Source organism: Atractosteus spatula, chromosome 10 (genome assembly GCF_055471065.1).
Source record: "Atractosteus spatula isolate fAtrSpa1 chromosome 10, fAtrSpa1.hap1, whole genome shotgun sequence".
NCBI lineage: Eukaryota > Metazoa > Chordata > Actinopteri > Semionotiformes > Lepisosteidae > Atractosteus > Atractosteus spatula.
This window is the reverse complement of record NC_142715.1, coordinates 25,780,739-25,799,412: the sequence shown is the minus strand read 5'-3', so window position 1 is coordinate 25,799,412 and position 18,674 is coordinate 25,780,739. Positions and strand designations below refer to the sequence as shown.

Sequence of the window (18,674 nt, the reverse complement as noted above, 5' to 3'; positions counted from 1 at the left end):
TGCCAGCATCGCTGCCCCGCTGCACCGCCTCACCGACAAGGGCCGCCGTTTCGACTGGGACTCGGGCTGTGAGACTGCCTTCAGCCGGTTGCGGTTAAACTCGCTGTCAGACAGAGTACGGAACATGCGACAAGTCCGTCCACACTTTCCTTTATCGAGGGGGGTGTTCTATCGACATGTACCGCAATGAAAATAATTTTACTATTTTTCACATGTAATTGCATGTCACATTAAAATGTGTAATACAAGCATTTCTTTGCTTCCCAGTAAAGAAATACTGATCAGCTTTTGACATGATCTGATAATAATTGTCTGATTTTTCGGAGATTGGTTTTGCTTCGCAGCACTGAGAACCTATGGAAGCCCGTTTCCGCCAGGGAGTAAAAAAAACGCGCTATGGTATCTCAGAATTGCGACTTAAAAACTCAGAATTCTGACTTTATATCTCACATTTGCGACTTCGAAATAGCCCATATTTCATTGTCTGTCCTTTTGTTATTGTAACGGATTCGGGTTCTAGGGCTTGTGCCTTCGCCGCTCCCACCCTAGTTCACTGCATTGGCTCGAACCCAGGCATTGCCAGCTGTCGGAATTCTGAGATACCATAGCGCGGAAACGGGCTTCCATACATTTCAATTAGTCTGATCAGTGTAGGACTAATTGAAAGTAAATGTAGAATTATTACTTTGTCTGTCTCTTGTTTGTATATAAATGAATGTCTCTGACAACTTAATGTTAGTTTTTAATTTAGTTTTAGTTTTACGATGTAGGTCATGCGTTGACATATGCACGAGCATACGAAATGTCTCACTCCTGATTCAGCTCATGCTCCATAGGAGAGAAGCGATTCCTCCTGCTTCTCATACAATCATTTTTATTCTTAATCATAATTTTCTTTAGTTATGATCAATATTGAACTTTTTCTAAATAAAACGACAATAATCAAACATGCAGGCAGACTTTTAGTCTTAGGAGTTGACAGGGTGCACCTTAGGAATAGTCGTTAGAAAATGTGAGAAAAGGAAAGTTACGTAAGCTCTCACACACAGCATTAGAGATTGGCATCTGATTGTAAAAAAAAACTACCCGTCTCCCCAGCATTTAACGGTGCTGTTGTTTTTATTTTATATATTTATATATTGTTAGCATTTTAATGAATTGTTAAAAGATTGATATACAAATCGCTAAATACGAAATGTAAAAAACCCAACTGTAAGCAATTGACCATTCATATTCCTGAATTTTAAATCCCTATGTTTATCTGTGTCCAAGTGCCTGGTGCAGCTATTTTGAAAGCAGAGTCTATGATTTATTGCGGAAGTGCATTGTTGCCACCAAGGAAAAAAATCCAGAATTCTCCTAATTAAGAAATACAAAATTATCTCCTAATTGCGAGATAGCAACGATATCATGTGTGTGTATGAACAACCTGTTACATTTGCAATGGCAGTACCTACAGACTATCGAAAGGTTTGCTGGCACTGTGGGTTTAGTGTTCCTGACAATGTGCACGCTGAGAAATGCATACAGACTGACTTTCTTCTCGGAATGAAAAGGTTACCGTTTGTACCTCATGTAAACACAGTTTTAACCATTATCACACTCATATATATGAATTAAGAATGAATGTGACCTGGAATCCATTGTACCACTTCAAACTGAAAGTCGGATATTTAGTCTCAAAACTGCATAACTCAAGATTTTTTTTTTCCTTGATGGCAGCATTGGCATCTGTAATTTAGATTCAACCACTGAAGAGGTTGGTTTTGTGTTTTTAGCTATTAAACATAACTGGTAAGTTTAAGTCAGTTCTTGTTACTCTTCTAACTCAAAAGAGCTGTATTAATACCGGCGCACCTGTCTCCACAGGAAAGTTATTGCTGTCCCTAAACCAATGTACTGCAGCTTGTGGCCACGTGTTCCTGCTGTCAGCCTGTGATACCATGTTCATCCACCGCTAGAAATATTACTGCTCCAGTACAAGAGTAGAAGAGGAAACAAATGCAAACACCGTTTAGAAAAAACACACAGGTCTCAGGCCTTAACCATGACAAGGATGGGATTTGAACCTAGACGAGCAGAGCACAATGGATTAGCAATCCAGAAAGTGACTCCTGTTTACTTTTCTTTTCGCTTGCTCGATTTGTAGTACGCTCCTCAATCCTTACAACCAATAAACAAAACGGCTTAATGTGCCACAGCATTCTGCTGCAGGTACGGGTTGCACCGTGTATTAGGCGAACCCGAATGAAATATTTCAAATATGTGAAGAATTTCATGAAACCTGAAAAAAGAAGATCACAGCCAATGTCAACAGTTCAGAGCCTGTAGGTAGCTTCAACAGAACAAAACGATCTGAAGCCGCAATTCTTTCATAGAGTGTATTGTGTCACTCTAACCATGCTGTTGTTATAACTGCTACATCTGCTGCCGTTGCTTTAAACTCTACTCAGCGGGCAAGTAAAGTTGTACAAGGAATAGACTACTTTGAGCCGTCCAAATTCCATTATGTGAATTTAAGCTTTTTTGTATTAATAACAGCATTAGTAATACAATGCGTGCTCAGAAACGTTACTTATTAGCTTATGAAGCAACAGTGTTTCGACAATTTGCGGTCTTCAAAAAGTAAACGCTGAAGTTTTTATACTTCCTTGTGAGCAGATCACCTTTGATTTAGAAAAGGAAAACTTACTCCCCTGTTGCTTTCATTGCAATATCTGAATCGAGACCCAAGCGCTAAGAAAGCTGAATAACGCAAAAGTCATAAACCCGATTTTAATTTAGATACACATTTTCTAATGCAGCCTTCATTACAAGATAGTCTATTTCTCGAAAGCGTGTAATGTGAAAAAGAGAAAAACGAAAATATATGGATGACAATATTTAAAAGATGAAGATTTTACTTTTGAGAAAACTGCTGGTTTTAGAACTTTGCTGTGCTTCCTGCATCATTATCAGTGTTATAAACTGGGTGTGGAGGTAGCGATCACTTTGTAGAGCAGTTCATAGGCCGGAGCTGTTCAGACTACTCTTCTTATTTCTCAAATGCTTCCATCATTTTTTTCACGCTAGGACGCGAGTGTGTACATGTGCTTGGTTTTCGTTTCACTGATTCTCATTGAAGATTTGGGAATTAACGACGAAAGAATCAGTTGCCTCGGAAAGCAGAAGGTTTGGTTCACAACGATCTTGAAGACACGCCCATGTAGAGCACAGTGTGATATTTGTACTATAAAAGACCAAGTGCTCAAAGTGACGTCTGCGTTTACCGTTGAAACTTGCTTCAAAGTAAATCAAGACGTATGTCTCTCTCGCTGTGTGTGCTCTTATCTGTCCATCTCTCTCTCCTCTTCTCTCACTCTGGCAGTCTGTGCAGAGTATCTGAAGGGGATGTAACACCACTTGGCAAAGAAGAAAAATTCTCAGAGGCAGAATAAAAAATCATTATTCTCTTCTCAGTCAGATTCACAGCTCAGACTCACACTCAGACAGAAGCTCAATGCTGTACTGCTTTCTATCCTCACAATCCAGAACCAGAAGATATTCAGACAATCAGTACTGCTACATGAACAATATCAGACAGAACAGCCTGGACTCAAGTCACATTTCCCCCTTTTCCCCTTTCTCCCAGCCCTCTTAGAGACATAAAAGAGCTCCTGATTCTCCTCTCTGTGAACTGGGCTCAGGGGTCACTGATCTGGCAGCTGTGGGCTCTGTTCCAGGGCAGAAGCAAGAAACTTCAATAAACCCTTTCCAGGACTTCCAGCCCTTCAGTATTACTTTCTTTAATGTATATCAGCCTCCAAACATGTTTTTTAAGTGTTTTATAACACAAGTGAGTGTAGAATTATTTTTGTATTTATGTAATAAACACCAGTATTGACACTCTGATCAGTATATTGATTATTAGTAGCCAAAGACCGATGGTTATGACTACAATAGTGACCAGTTGACCAGTCTGTAGCTCTGAGCAGTGGGACTCAGATCACACAGAAGAAGATCTGTCTGTGTGTGATTCCACACCAGCCCTGGGATTCAGCTGCTCTCACAAGTGTCTCACAGTCTTATAAATGTACAATTAGATGAAGTCTTGTTACAGTTATAAAGTGAAATCATCAGACTACCTATAGAAGTGAGAGCTTGGTGGAAATAAAACCAGTATACACCTCCAGGATCAGGAGTCTGATCCTCCTGGCTCTTTTACTGTGAAGATTTGTGTAAAACCCTTAAAAGCGCTTATTTCAGGGACTTGTGCTCGTTCTCTACTGCTCCACACGGGTACGCTTTGTAACGCATTAATCTGTGAAGTAAACTATTTTTTTTCTGTTTAATGATTTTCATTCCTCGGTTTGTCGCTCTCCTTCTCCAACTGTTATAAATCGCCTCTCTTCACAGCCCGGTTTAGTTTTTTGGAGATGTTATATTTGTATGAAAACCAGGAGTCTCCTCCAGCAGAGATGCACTATTTTTTAAAACTTTTTTTTATTAAACGTATAGAATTTACAAATTTAACTACAACCAGAAGATTAAGAAACATGTACAAGAGAAAAAAACACAACAGAAAAAAAACATATAACCACCAGAGGTAATGAAGTAAATTATGTGATCAAATTGTATTTTTACATATATCATGTTTTCCTTGCTTTATTATTTCTCAGTTATTTATAGAATTTAAATAGTGTTTCAACATGCATGCGTTTCCTGTATAAAATAAAAATCAGCACTCACTTTTTTACAAAACAAAAAAAAAACGCTTTTCTTTTTGCAACATTTCGAGTACCTCTGGCATTCATGAAAAAGACACACAAAAGCAGCAGAGACGCGCTCTGTCTGTCAGAATAAGCGCTGTGACGTCACAGACACCAGCCAGAGCACCGGGATCAGAGAGAGAAAGAGCGCGGGAGGCGCACGGAGCTCACGGAGAAGAGTTATTGATCACTTATCTGTCGACAACCAATTATTTCAACTGAAGAACCGTAGAAAAATCGATTAACTTCACCGATTGGTGAGTACTGATTCTTTTCTTGACCCTGTTTAAGTATCTAGAAAACAGTTAATAAAGACTGTATCGACCAATTACCATAGTGCGTTTAGGGTTAATAATATTCAATCCGAAATTAAACAATGATTATTCATATTATTATTTAGGTAACTGTATCCTAGAGCTAGAAAATGATATTTCAAGTTCATAAATGTATGTAAGTAACAGTTTAAATGCATTTTTCCAGTGTTTATAAATCATAAGAATGGTAACCACGGCGACAGGCGCCTCGTCACTGCACGCGTCTAAGTGTCTCGCATTAGTCACAGAGAGCGGTGTGACGTCACGAGCAGCAACTAATACTAATATCAGTGTCTTCATGTTAATATTAGTGAGATTACAACTGGTAGTTTTAATGCTAGTGTTCATGTGAGTATTAATGACAGTGGCACTACTGATTGTTTTAGTTTTAATGTTCATATTCATGTTAATATTATAATTATAGTGTTACTGTTGTAGTATTAGTAGTATTTATATTTGTGTTATAGTGTATCTGTAGGTAAGTGAGTTTGTGGTATCTGTGCGTGTGTGGGTGCGTTTCTGGAAGTGTGTGGTGTCTGTGTGTGTGGGCTGTGTGTCTGTGAGTGTGTAGGTATGTGTCTGTGAGCTTGTTGTGTCTGTTAGTGTGTGAGCGTGTGGGGTCTCTGAGTGTTTGGTGTCTATAAGTGTGTGTCTATGTGTATGCATAGTGTCTATTTGTTTCTGTGAATGCATGCCTGAGAATGTGTGTGTATGGTTTGTGTCCGTGAGTGTGTGGTGTCTGTCAGTGTGTAGTTTTATATTTGTAAGTGTATGTGTGGGCATGTCTGTCAGTGTGTGTAGTGTCTATGTGAGTATTAATGATGATAGCATTACTGATAGTTTTAGTTTTAATGCTAGTATTTATGTAATATTAGTGATACTTATAGTGTTAGTGTCAGAGTATTAACACTCATCATCATCATGTTAGTTTTCATGAGAGTATTACTATTATTATAAGTATTATTAGTCTAGTAGTAGTTTTTGTCAGTTGGTCAGTGTGTGGTATGCATGTAGCTGTGCACAGTGGAGTTATAATGAGGTTGTGTGTTCAGACCTTCCCTGGAGCATTAAGTCTTTTGAACGTTTTCGTGGTTTTGGCTGTGGATACATCTCCACATGGGTGAAAGGGACAGTAAAATAGTAAGGTAAATAAAAGATACTGAAATATACAGTATGTGCTCACTGTAATGTAGGAAGTGGTGGTCAACAAGCAAAACAGCTTTGTGGATAATGTGAAGTGACATTGTTTTGTGTCAATTAGCCCACGAATTGTGCTTCATGTGCCTTAAGCTGTGCAATTTGTATGGTTGTTGAATGAGATTGGTTTCTTCACAAGCCCGGTCAATTGCCAGAGGAGAGCTTGCACACACACCTTCATGAAGACTCTCTTTAAGATGATTACACCTTTCATTGTCAAGTCGCCTCCTTTGCATACAATAGTAGCACCAACACTAAGAGAAAGGATGAGAAATGGCATTTATCAAATGATTGCAGTGTTTGTTTGACTGAGGATCCTTGTGTGCTGAACTGGCCTCTGGAGAAGTGTAGTGCAGTAAAGGAGAAGATTTGTGTCACTCAAGGCTGTAACGGAACAGAACAATACAATTACAATACTTTTATGAGAGTAAATAATACTGGTGCATCACAGTTCTTATAATGGTGAAAACAGGAGCAACTTCTCTACAGTTTTGACTGAAGTATTTAAATGGCAAGAAATAATATCACTATGCAATTAATTAATGCAATTGAGCTCCTCTAAATGTTCTAGTCTGATGAAACAATGTATAGAATTAGGTGACAATATCAGAATTCATTCAAATACACAAGATTAATTTTCAGCAGCAAAAATACGCTCGAAAATATTTTACAAGAAAGAAACCTTACATTCACCTAAATCAACATTCACCCTCTACGTTAGCAGAGAACAGTAGGACAGTTAGTTAGTGTCACTGGACACTCTGTCACAGAGGCTGATCTCTTCAGACTTCAATGAGTCTTCCAACTTGTCATAGCTGTTGAAGAAGCACCTGTTGAATCTCAACCAAGATTTCCTGAGAAATCGTTCAGCGAGCGATTCCTCCCTCTGGACTCTGCACTGAGCTGAAAGCTGCGCAAATTCCTTAGTGTATGTCCTGTACTGTTACATGCGCTCTTGTGTAGATTATCTACTTGGAGAAATGTGACAAGAACACATCGAACTTTTTCCATATGTGAAGGAAAATGCTAAAGAGCCTGAAAACTTTGAACATTTAAGTTTGCGTGCTTTATATACTGTATATTCTTTACTTGGGGTGGAGCAGTGGCTCTGTGGCTAAGGATCTGCGCCTGTGGTTGGAAGGTTGCTCATTCAAATCCCTTTGCCAGCAGAGGAATCCTACTCCACTGGGCTCCTGAGCAAGGCCCTTAACCCCAACTGCTCCAGGGCACCATACAATGGCAGATCCTGTGCTCTGACCCCAGGCTCTCTCCTTATCTGTGTGTCTCATGGAGAGCAAGCTGGGGTATGCAAAAAGATCATTCCTAATGCAATAAATTGTAAAGGGTTAATAAAGTGATGTTATTATTATTATTCCTTACAGCAGAGCAAACAAATTGTTACAAAAAACACCAGCTAATGTCCACCAGCGGAATTAACATTAATATACTATAAAGTGCTGTTACTTGGGAGTGTTAATCTACAGATAAATTAAACAAATGGCATTTATAGCTCTAAAGAGGTTGACATAGACGTCTGTAACAGATCTTTTCAGTTCATTGCTGTTCCTCTGACTTGGTGAGCCTTTGGAATTTTAAAAGCGTTTTGCTTGCCTCTCATGTGGTCTGTGTACCAGTCCATTAAGAGCTGCACTATCACTGTGTCGTGTGTGGTCCTACAGAACTACACAGCTATCTACTGGAGTCGTCTTCTGTCCATTGCAGTTGAGAACAGATTTAATACGGAGCTGCGCAGAAATTTCTGCGGCAAATATCGCTGCAGAACTAGCCCGTGCACAACAACGAAGAGAAAAAGAAATACCACAGGGTCGCCCATAAGAGGGAAAAATAGAAATCAATTGTTCAAACAATTACAACACTCGTCCTCTTACAGTGGTCTCCTGTTATTTTTCTTGCCATAAGAACAGTGGGATTGTTCAACTGTATTGTTCCCCAAATGGTTGAATAATAATAATAATGATAATAATAGTGGTGGTAGCTGATCGTTCTTGTCCGTGGCCGAGTGACCTGTGTGAATACAGTATGTTGATTTATTCTCCTCAAGGCATCGCTTTAGCAATTCAAAGAGCGTGGGTTTTAACCCATTCAGTGCTTATTTCAACTAACGCCATGTTCCTTTTTCTAGGTCTTCAAATAGTTTACAATGTAGAGGTATCTTTAGTAATAAGAAAAAACCTGCACCTCGGAGATCCATCTCACAAAAGCAGACTTCTTAAAGTGAACTTATGAGCTGTAGAACCTGAAGGAGTTCTCTCTCCTGGATATTAAACATGCAGATAATGAAATCAGTGATTTATGATTTCTGCAACCTTCCAATAAATACATCTAAGACATGTAACAAGCCCATTGTGCAGCTCCAGTGGCACAGTTGGTCAGTGCATTGTACTTATATAGCAGTACATGGTGAAGTCATGCTGAGGTTGTGAGTTCAAGCCTGTGGCAGTTTTGCCTGTGATTTCAGCTGCAGAAACTTTCTGTTGGATTTAGGTTGGTTCTTCTGTTACTTTTTCCGCTCGATGGAGCTTTATTAATGCAGGCACACCTGCTTCCTCGGCATTTTATTTTATCGCTGCTCACAAACCAACATACTGCAGACACCTCTGATACTGTCACTGCTTGTGGGCCACGTGTTCCTGCTGTCAGCCTGCTATACCATGCTCATGCGTGTCTAGAAACATTACTGCTCTAGTACAAGAGCGAAAGACTAAACGAAATCGCACCCACTTTGAAAAAATCACGTTTGACAAACCATAGGATGACAAGAATGGGATTCTTTGGTTGTTTGAGTACATAAATCAAAGACACTGCGTTCAGCATATTCACATCAGGCACTCGGACAGAGATAAACCCAGAGAAAATCTTCTCACATTTTAATCTGTAACTGCAGGATTCAACAAATTGTTAATTATCTCAACTTCACTTACAATTTTTAAACAATTTACAAAGCCCACAGTGGATGACATTTGGTTCCGGCACACATCAGTTGCTTGGAATATCATTGTAATATTTAATTTGCTTTCCCGTCACACCACTTTTATTAATAATGAAGTTTATCAATACACGTTTGTTTAAAACATGTCATTTATTATTGATACAGTTTCATTCTGTCTTTATTAGGAGCTGTATCACAGCTAATGCATGTAAAGCCTTAAGTATGTGATAGTGAGAGTTCAGTTATCCCAGGGAGTGAAGAGAACTGAAATTTAGTAAATACATATTTTAATAGAGTGTAAATCTTCAAAGTGTTCTGTCACTTCAAAAGCAAATTACAGGAGCAGAGATTGAACCCACATAGACATTTGCTTAGTGGGCTTAAGTCCAACACCTTAACCACTCAGCCATCCCAAAAAACAGTTTCAGCTTTGTGTTACACAGTTCATTGAATATATTTGTTCATTGAATATCTTAATTTAATATATTTGTTATATTTTTGAATGGAATGGGACTGTACACTGGTGGTTCCCAGGGGAAAACAGGGTTATTGAGCCATTGGGTATTCTGAGAATAAATTGGGTGGGTGAATGTAACCGTGTGGTAAAGTAAAACAGTCTTCTTAGATGAAGCGCTACAGATGCAGCCCCTGAAAGTGTATAAGACTTACATTTATAGTACTGCTGACACAAATGGAGCCTCTACATCAGACCGAAATAGCGATGTGTTCGCTTAGTTGTGCGTAGGATCTCCTCATGAATCTGTCTCATTCATCAGTGGAAATAGAAGCCGTCACTGTAAACTCGGACGTGATGTTCCGCAGATGTACAGTGTGCCTTTCCTCTTGTTGTATTCAAGAGTACTCACTGTGTGAGCTCCTCACTGCGTTTCCTTTTCTTTTCCTGTGATTATCTACGTGGAGTGTGGTGACAAAATAGTCTTGAACATTTTCGGTTTGTGAAAGGAAACACTAAAGAAAATACAAGTGATTAACTTTTAAAATATCGACAGTACAGCTACAGATGCAGCCATTCAAAGTGCGCGGCACAGACACCGCGGTACAGATACCGCAGGTATGATGACACGGCATACCGCGGTGCGTGATTGGTTGACCGACAGGGGCACTCGTGGTCCGTTGGTCTGTCGTAGAAAGACTTACTGTAAACGTCTTTACTGTGCCCGTTGTAGATATTGAATTTTACCACTGAAGGGAAATCTTAGTAGCTGAGCATAAAAAGAATAGGAGCATACTGTAACGCGTGTGAAGGCCATAAACGATATTAATTTTGGAACGTAAACATACAGTATATAGCTGGTCTTGGTACTTTAAAGAAAAAAATACACACCGTTATTCCATTTCTCCCTAAACATTGTAAGCTTCGAAGTCTTTAACTAACGTGATACCGGAGTCAACAAGCATACTTTTAGAATTTGATTAAAAGGGAATATAATATGGAATCGCGTATCTAAAGAATTTAATAACGGTATGATTATATCCGTGTACTGCGGCAGGGCTGTGTAGGGCTGTTTCGCCTGCCTGATCATGCGAGCATGTAGCCTACTGGTCTAGGTGCGTGACTACCAACTGGTAGGTTGTGCGTTTGAATCCAGCTGGTGCCGAACTTTTATTTTAACAAACATTTCTTCGAAAAAATAGGTAAGCGATATTATGGACAATCAGTTGACTTTTATATTTCAAAATATCGCAACATGATCGATATTTGCGATATTTTGAACATATCTTCCCTTCTGATAGCGGTTCCCGCTTCTATTGTGTGTGTGTGTGCAACAGTAAATTTTTATAGAGAAATGGAGGCTGGACAGTATGCGTTACAATATAAACATTTATATTGATTTAAATCGTGTTCTGATTTAAATCGCAAACGCGTGTTTAATTATGTGTTTTTAATCATAATCAGGCTAATGCATTTCTACAGTTTCTGTATGAACCAGCTTAGAGGTTCATACAGAAAGACAGCTTGTGTTTAAATCGAGTGTAAGGTAATTTATGCTTCTAAAGTCATGGTCAGTATTATTGTACTGTGCTGTACTGTGTCACATTATTTTATAGCGTTTTTATTGCGTTATTAAATCCGGTGGCGCTGTGTTAGTTTCCTGACTCACATTATTTAAACTACCACATTGATCATTCATCTCTAAATAAACTTTATTTTATATAGCGTTTTAAGCGATTAGGTAATTAGATTGCTCATAAACCTAATCGCTTTTTCTACATAAACACATTTCAACTATAGATCGTATTATTATAAACTTTCTTGGAAAAATGTATTTTATGTAAACCATGTTTGCTATTAATTCATTTAGGGCTAAAATACGTTCATTGTCTTCCAATCGAGTCGAGTTGACATTGGAAGCCTGCCACACCCGGACTGTTAAACCAACGCATTAGCACGTCAAAGCCCATTGAGCCAGTATTGGCTTTAGTATCCCCCCCTTCTCCCCTCAATTCAATTCAATTCAAGGTGTTTTATTTGCATGACAGATGGGTACAAGCAGTGTTGGGTATGTATATTGTAACGCTTACGGCAGACAGGCACTGTGTAAGAGCCGGCGCACCAGAGCAGCGCACCGAGGGAGCGTCTGCATTTATAACTTAGTTTTTAAAATTAGTCAAGCAATATGAAGCATCTCCTTTTACTTAGTGCCTGAGCATAAAAAGAATAGGAGCATACTGCAACGCGTGTGAAGGCCATAAACGATATTAATTTTGGAACATAAACATACAGTATATGGCTGGTCTTGGTACTTTAAAGAAAAAAATACATACCAGTATTCCATTTCTCCCTAAACATTTTAAGCATCGAAGTCTTTAACTAACACGATACTGGAGTCAACAAGCATACTTTTAGAATTTGATTAAAAGGGAATATAATATGGAATCGCGTATCTCAAGAAATTAATAACGATATAATTATATTCATGTTGCAAAAGAACTGCAACGGACATAAAAACTCCCTTGCTTTTAACAGAGCGTTCCATAATTTCTAACTACGAAAATGCCAGGTGAAAGGATTTGTAAACATATTTTGTTAAAGCAAGTCAGTTTTTTCCACAACACATAAAAGACATTTTTCCAAGAAAGTTTAGCCTTTGTCACTAATGAAACCACTAAATAAAGACATAAATATAGAAATCTTAAGATTTGTTCTATTTAATGTTGGTAGCAGGATGAACTGTCAGAGTGTATATTTTGTCGCAGAGTTGCTGCAAGATGTTAACAGTGAAAAAGGTATTTAGAAATGAGTTATTTCAAGATGAAAATTTTCAGAATAATTGCAAATCTAGCAGGATAGAGAAAGCACAGAAAACTGGCAGTTAGATTGATCAGATTAGTATGAAAAGTCATTTAGCAAAGGGAATTAGAAGAGTGACAAACTAGTATACTTTAGATCTTTTTTTCTGAACCAGGGACAATCTGATCATGTTTCCCTATAACAATAATAAAAAACTTTATTTGATATATCACCATTAAAGGTGGCATCTCAAAGCAATACAGTAGATGTAAAAACAGATAAAAGGACCACAGATTACAAAGTAAATGCATATAAGAAAGACAAGCAGTTAGAGGTGCTACCAAAATTAGAAAATGAAGCAGATACAGACACTAAGTCTTCTGAAAAGAAAGGTTCTGAGGTTAGATTTAAACTGGCCCTGGTGTGTGTGTGTTTGTGTCTGTCTGTCCTGTGATGGACTGGCGCTATGTCCAGGGTGTATTCTGCCTTGTGTCCGTCGCTTACTGGGATAGGCTCCAAATCCTCTGTACTGGATAAAGAGATTAGAAATGGAAGTAAAGGCACTGTGTGGATGGAACTATACACAGTGTTAGAAACCCACTATGAAATGGCAGCATCTCACTGAGAATAAAATATTTTATTATTTTATTAAAATATTTTATATCTTAAGGAAACAGCCTTTCCACCTCTCTTGCACATCAGTATCCATACCTAGTTATTTAAACAAATTGCCTCTAATTATAAACATCTTAATATGCTGGCTCTGTGGATCCGCATCAGCTATGTTTGCCCATTCCTTCAATTCATGTGCATCCAACACAGTTCAATGCCAGCAACTACACATAATCTAAAATACAATCCTTATTTCAGTATCTGTGTAAACATATAGTCTGTTAACTTCATCATCTTCATCAAAAGTATGCCTAACCCCATTAGGAAGTGTTCTTGTTATAAGTGTATTCCTCAGCTTTCCCCAAACTATCTTCTTCTTGCCAACATCTCTAGTCTTTTATCCTGCAATAACTCAGCCAACACTTAAATCTCCAAAAGCTGCTTGTGTTAATTTCTTTAAATCACAAATATCATGTGTAAATACTGGCCATGTAATACTCTGCATTGTGGAATAATAGTTTATTTTAAAGGGAACTAGAGAAACTAAGAACTAGAGAAATCAAGAAAGGCTTTTTTTCTAGAATTAATAAATGCACATCCTGTTCACTGAGGAAATTAAATCCACACTGAGCAATCTTCAATATGTTCAGAATATGACAGCAAGAATCCTATCAGGGATGCATTACACCTGTTTTCAAGTCCTTGCACTGGTTACCTATCAGATTTCGAGTCAACTTCAAAATCCTTATCCTCCTTATATACTGTCCTACAACTGTTATTATTGATCTCCGAATTATTGTACTTGACATGACTTCATTCAGCCTTTCCTGAACGTCTATGACAGGCAGAGAGAGTGCTGTTTCTGGTGCGATCTTTTACAGCTGACATTTCACTGTTTTAAACGAACAAGAAATTAGATTGCTCATAAATCACTTATTCTATATAAACACAGCGTAATTGCCCTCCGAAAATCTTCTTTTTCTTGTTCGTTTTAGAGACCTTGATCGAAACTGATTTTAGATGTCAGAAAGGATTTATTTTCTCTGTATTTCCTACATTGCTTTGTCGAGATTTTAACTTTATATCTAACTTTATATCTAGGCTCAGATTTCAACTATAAATCGTACAGTAATTAATAGCAGTAAATACTGATGTTTATACATAAAAAAGTCATGCCTTGGAGTATAGACCCCCAAAGGAATGCCATAGACTCAAACTGCAAAATAAACACATACAGAAAGAAAGTATTTGTATTGTAATTGCAAATCCTGGTACTGTATGAGTGATTGGTATGACTTTCCTCATTACAAATCTCTTATTAGAATTTAAATTTCTCTGTAACTCCAGGTCAGAACAGAGAAAATGTAACTGCCTTAAGGAGTTTACGATTATGAAAAATAGAAGGATAAGCATGATACGTATGTCTTCTGTCATTTTCTAAGTCATGTTACTGAGCACCAAATCGTATTGAGAATATGAATCCATTTAAGGTTTATTCCATGCTGAAAATGTTTGTACCAGACTTTTTTGAGGCCTGTTTAATTGTGTCTGAAGTCTGATGTTGTAAATTTTATTGTTAAAAAGATCCATGAAAATGTCACTACTAAAGTTAGCTGGTACTGTTGGTACTGTAAGTGGCAAGTAGAGCTCATATTTTAGATTTTAAGGAAGCAACGGACACAAGGCAGAATACACCCTGGACATAGCGCCAGTCCATCACAGGACAGACAGACACAAACACACACACACCAGGGCCAGTTTTCCCATAAACCAATTAACTTACCAGTATGTTTTGGAGTGCGAGAGGGAGTCATATCACACATATGGAGAAAAACCATGTAACCCAGAGAGAACATGTAAACCCCACACACAGGATGGCAGGAATTGAACCTAGGACCCCAGTGCTGCAAGATAGCAATGCTAACCACTTTGCCACCATTATAAATGGATGGATATCTTAGTTATCTTTCTAGTTCACAGGTTTGCATGCATAATTTAATTTTGAAAGCCACTGAGACATCAGGTACTACTGTTGTATTTATGAAAAAGAAACAAAACAAAAAACATACTAACAACTGTGCCATCCTACTCCTTAGCTAATACATTTTATTATTCATAAACAGTTAACATTGTTAGCAAAATATTTTGAATTATATTTAACCCTATTTTTTCTTTAGTTTTGTATTTAACTTATTATATGATAGTCAGACTTAATGTATATTTGAACAATGAAAATATATTTTTACAAGATTTTACATTAAGCACTTAAAATTAATATGGTTAATAATAGTAAACTGTAACATGCTGTAACAAGATCGGTTAAACTGCGAAGAAAATGCTTTCAGAGAAAATGTTTCAGGTGTGAAGAACATAGATCTCCAATGCAATTTCAACCAAACCTGTTCCCACACACCCTGCCCCCACTACCATTAGAATATACACAAAGCACTCAAATCTTTCGAGCTAATGATCAGGTGACCCGAGAGAGAGTGAGAGAAACACCAAGGGGTGCGGAACCAGGGAACTATTTACATGGAAAACGGGCGATCTCCCCAGACTGTCCGCCCGTTTCACTGTTGCCTGGATACCTCTTTATTTAGAACTCACAAACACTGATTTTTAGTTTAGAAGGATTCAAGTAGGGTTTTAGATGAAAGGCAGCGACCTTAATCAAGCCCAAATCACAATTGAACCCATTCAGAGCCTACATTACATTTTAGCGTTTCATTCTGAGCAGAAGACCCTCACACCTGAAGAAGGGGGAGGTGTTTTTCGCTGGAAATCTCGCCTGCTTCTACTTTACAACCGGAGTGCTGGCTGTGACGAATTAAACCGGTTTTACAAGTTTCAATCACAGACCATGTGACATGGGAGTCAGGAAACTCCACCGGATTTGATAACGCTATAAAAACGCTATAAAATAATGTGACTTGGCACAGAACAAGTTTACAGCACAGTTCAATAATAAATGCTGACCATGACTTTAGAAGCATAAATTGCCTTACACTCAATTTAAACACAAGCTGTCTTTAGCCCTCTAAGCTGGTTCATACAGAAATGTAGAGATCCAGGCTCAGAACACACAGCTTCATTAGTGAATACATATGCAGGACAACTAGAGAAGACGTTTTACAGAGGATGGATTTTTAGAAACATCCCATCAGTGACATCACTGAAGTCAACTCCTAGGTACTGTAACTGTCGTGTGGATAGTTTCACAAGAATCAGACAAAGGTTTAAGCATCGCTTGTTCTAGATAAAACTGCATAAAAAAAACAACAACCCATAATGTACTTCTTTGCGGCTCTGTTTGCCCAAATCATATATTCACAACGTGAAATCTAGAAAATAATATTACGTAACCAAAATCCGCAATATGGAAACAGAACCTGTGTAATTGTTGATAGATGATGTACTCGTAACATTTTTTCAAAACGAACTACAACATTTAAAAAATGACTTGTATGTACTTGATATCTCTAATCAATCCACGGGTCCCAGCACGAAACGAAACTAAAATGCATACCGTTTCGCGCTTCTTATTAGTTGCTCAAAAGTAATTTGACCGTATGAAATGCATAATATAAACCTAGAAACATATACGTGAGTAGTACTTAAGCACTGTAGTATCGGTGTTAAGACATACCTCTCAAATACTGTAAATCAAGTTAAAAATATCTCAAGACAGATTCTGGTCATAATGAAACCATGTTTCGTGTATGTTTTCTTTAAAGTACCGAGACCAGCCATATACTGTATGTTTATGTTCCAAAATTAATATCGTTTATGGCCTTCACACGCGTTGCAGTATGCTCCTATTCTTTTTATGCTCAGCTACTAAGATTTCCCTTCAGTGGTAAAATTAGATATGAATAGTCAATACTTAAACGGGCACAGTTAAGACATTAAATATACATATACATACTGTATACAGTACAGTTTGCATACGGTAATATGTTTATGTTCCTAAATCAATCTCTTTTATGAGCATGTGAAAGGCATGGTGAATCACTGTACTTTGCATGATTGGAAACAAATGCGTGATTGCGAAATGCTGTGGTGTTACTTTTACAAAGATGGTCAATGAAAAAAAGAATGTTGACCAGGGCAATACTTTGAGTTTACACTTACAGCTTGTCCAAGGTCATTCATTATTAATACTATTAGTAATATCTTCGTTGAAGACTTTGATGGCCACAGCTCAAACATGAGAGGTTGAGCTTTATTAGCTCCACCTTGCGGAAATTCCGGATACTATTATTTTGCTTGTCGTATTATAGGAGAATTTACGGTAACTCGCGGTATTTACCGGTAGCTTGCGGTAGACTGCGTACAGCGTACCGCAAAATAATGCGGTATCGCCCGCGCATTTTGAATGGCTGCATCTGTAGAAGAGTGGAAGATAAAATACGATTTAAAATTAAATTCACAATACACTTAAGGAAAACACAAACGCCCAAACAGGGACTTGAACCCTGGACCCTCAGATTAAAAGTCTGATGCTCTACTGACTGAGCTATCCGGGCTCTGGATGGTGAATGACACTGTCGTGATCCTCGCAAGTCACATGTCTCTTCTTGTGCCAAAGCGCAGTCATACAGTACCTGAACCGTCTGGAATGTCTACTGACAGACTTTATCCAGAAGCGACGGCACCAGTCCCAGTAGAATGAGTGAGAAATACAGCATGACATGGGGAGGTAAGGGGCTCCCACAATTCATCTTTCCTCACATTACTGATTTTTTCAATAGCATTTTGACCTTTTTTCACATTTAGATTTTTTCGCATTTAATAAGATCTTTTAATCAACAACATTAAGAACGAAAACAAATGGAACATTTTTTGGAACAACAATTAAAAAAACTTTCAATGCCTTGGTTCTATAAGTGTGCACACTTTTTTGTTAAAAATTAAAAAACATTTTGTTAAAATTCAATAAATAGTCTATCAGCAGCAAGAAATTATTCTGAAAGTAAGATTTTTTTATATCATAAACTGTAAGACACAAAGAGAGTTTACAGGTCGTATCCTTCGCTTTGTCTTTTAAATTAAGCGTTCGGGATTCAAACCTGTGTTTGGACTGTTGTGTTTCTTGAATTTCTTGTAATCATCAAATGTCGTTGTTTGGTCCATCAGTTTTTTTCTCGGTTGTACAATGGAATTCGCGCAGTTTTCAGCTCAGTGTGGAGTCCAGAGGGAGGACTCGCTCACTGAATGATCTCTCAAGAAATCCCGGGTGAGATTCAAAAGGTGTCTTCTTCAACAGCCACGACACGTCTGAAGACCTCTGGATTTCCTGAATATGACATAAAATTAGTTCAAATCATTTGGTAGTTAACAGAACTAAATGCTTTTAGAGGTACATTTAAAACAGCAGAGCAACACTGTAGCACTTCGAGTGTGCCTGAGTTTAATTGTGTGAACTTGGCTCTCTATGAACATGAGCAAAGAGTTCACATTCAACAGAAGATTGCAATGTAAGCACAGAAATATAAAGCACCTGGAGATGCTGGGACCTCATACATGCGAAGCATGCGCTCTACCACTGAGGTATATCCCCAACAGACTTATTAACGGAACTGAGATGTGCTGATGCTCTC

The 18,674-nt window shown here is 38.0% G+C and overlaps 1 non-coding gene and 1 pseudogene across 1 annotated transcript; both read right to left on the bottom strand.

Moving 5' to 3' along the window:
• The window catches only part of LOC148826663 (uncharacterized), an 85,451-nt pseudogene that overhangs the window by 8,951 nt on the left and 57,826 nt on the right, over positions 1-18,674 (bottom strand).
• Positions 17,528-17,600, bottom strand: trnak-uuu (transfer RNA lysine (anticodon UUU)). The gene has a single exon. It is a non-coding gene; the product is annotated as a tRNA-Lys (tRNA).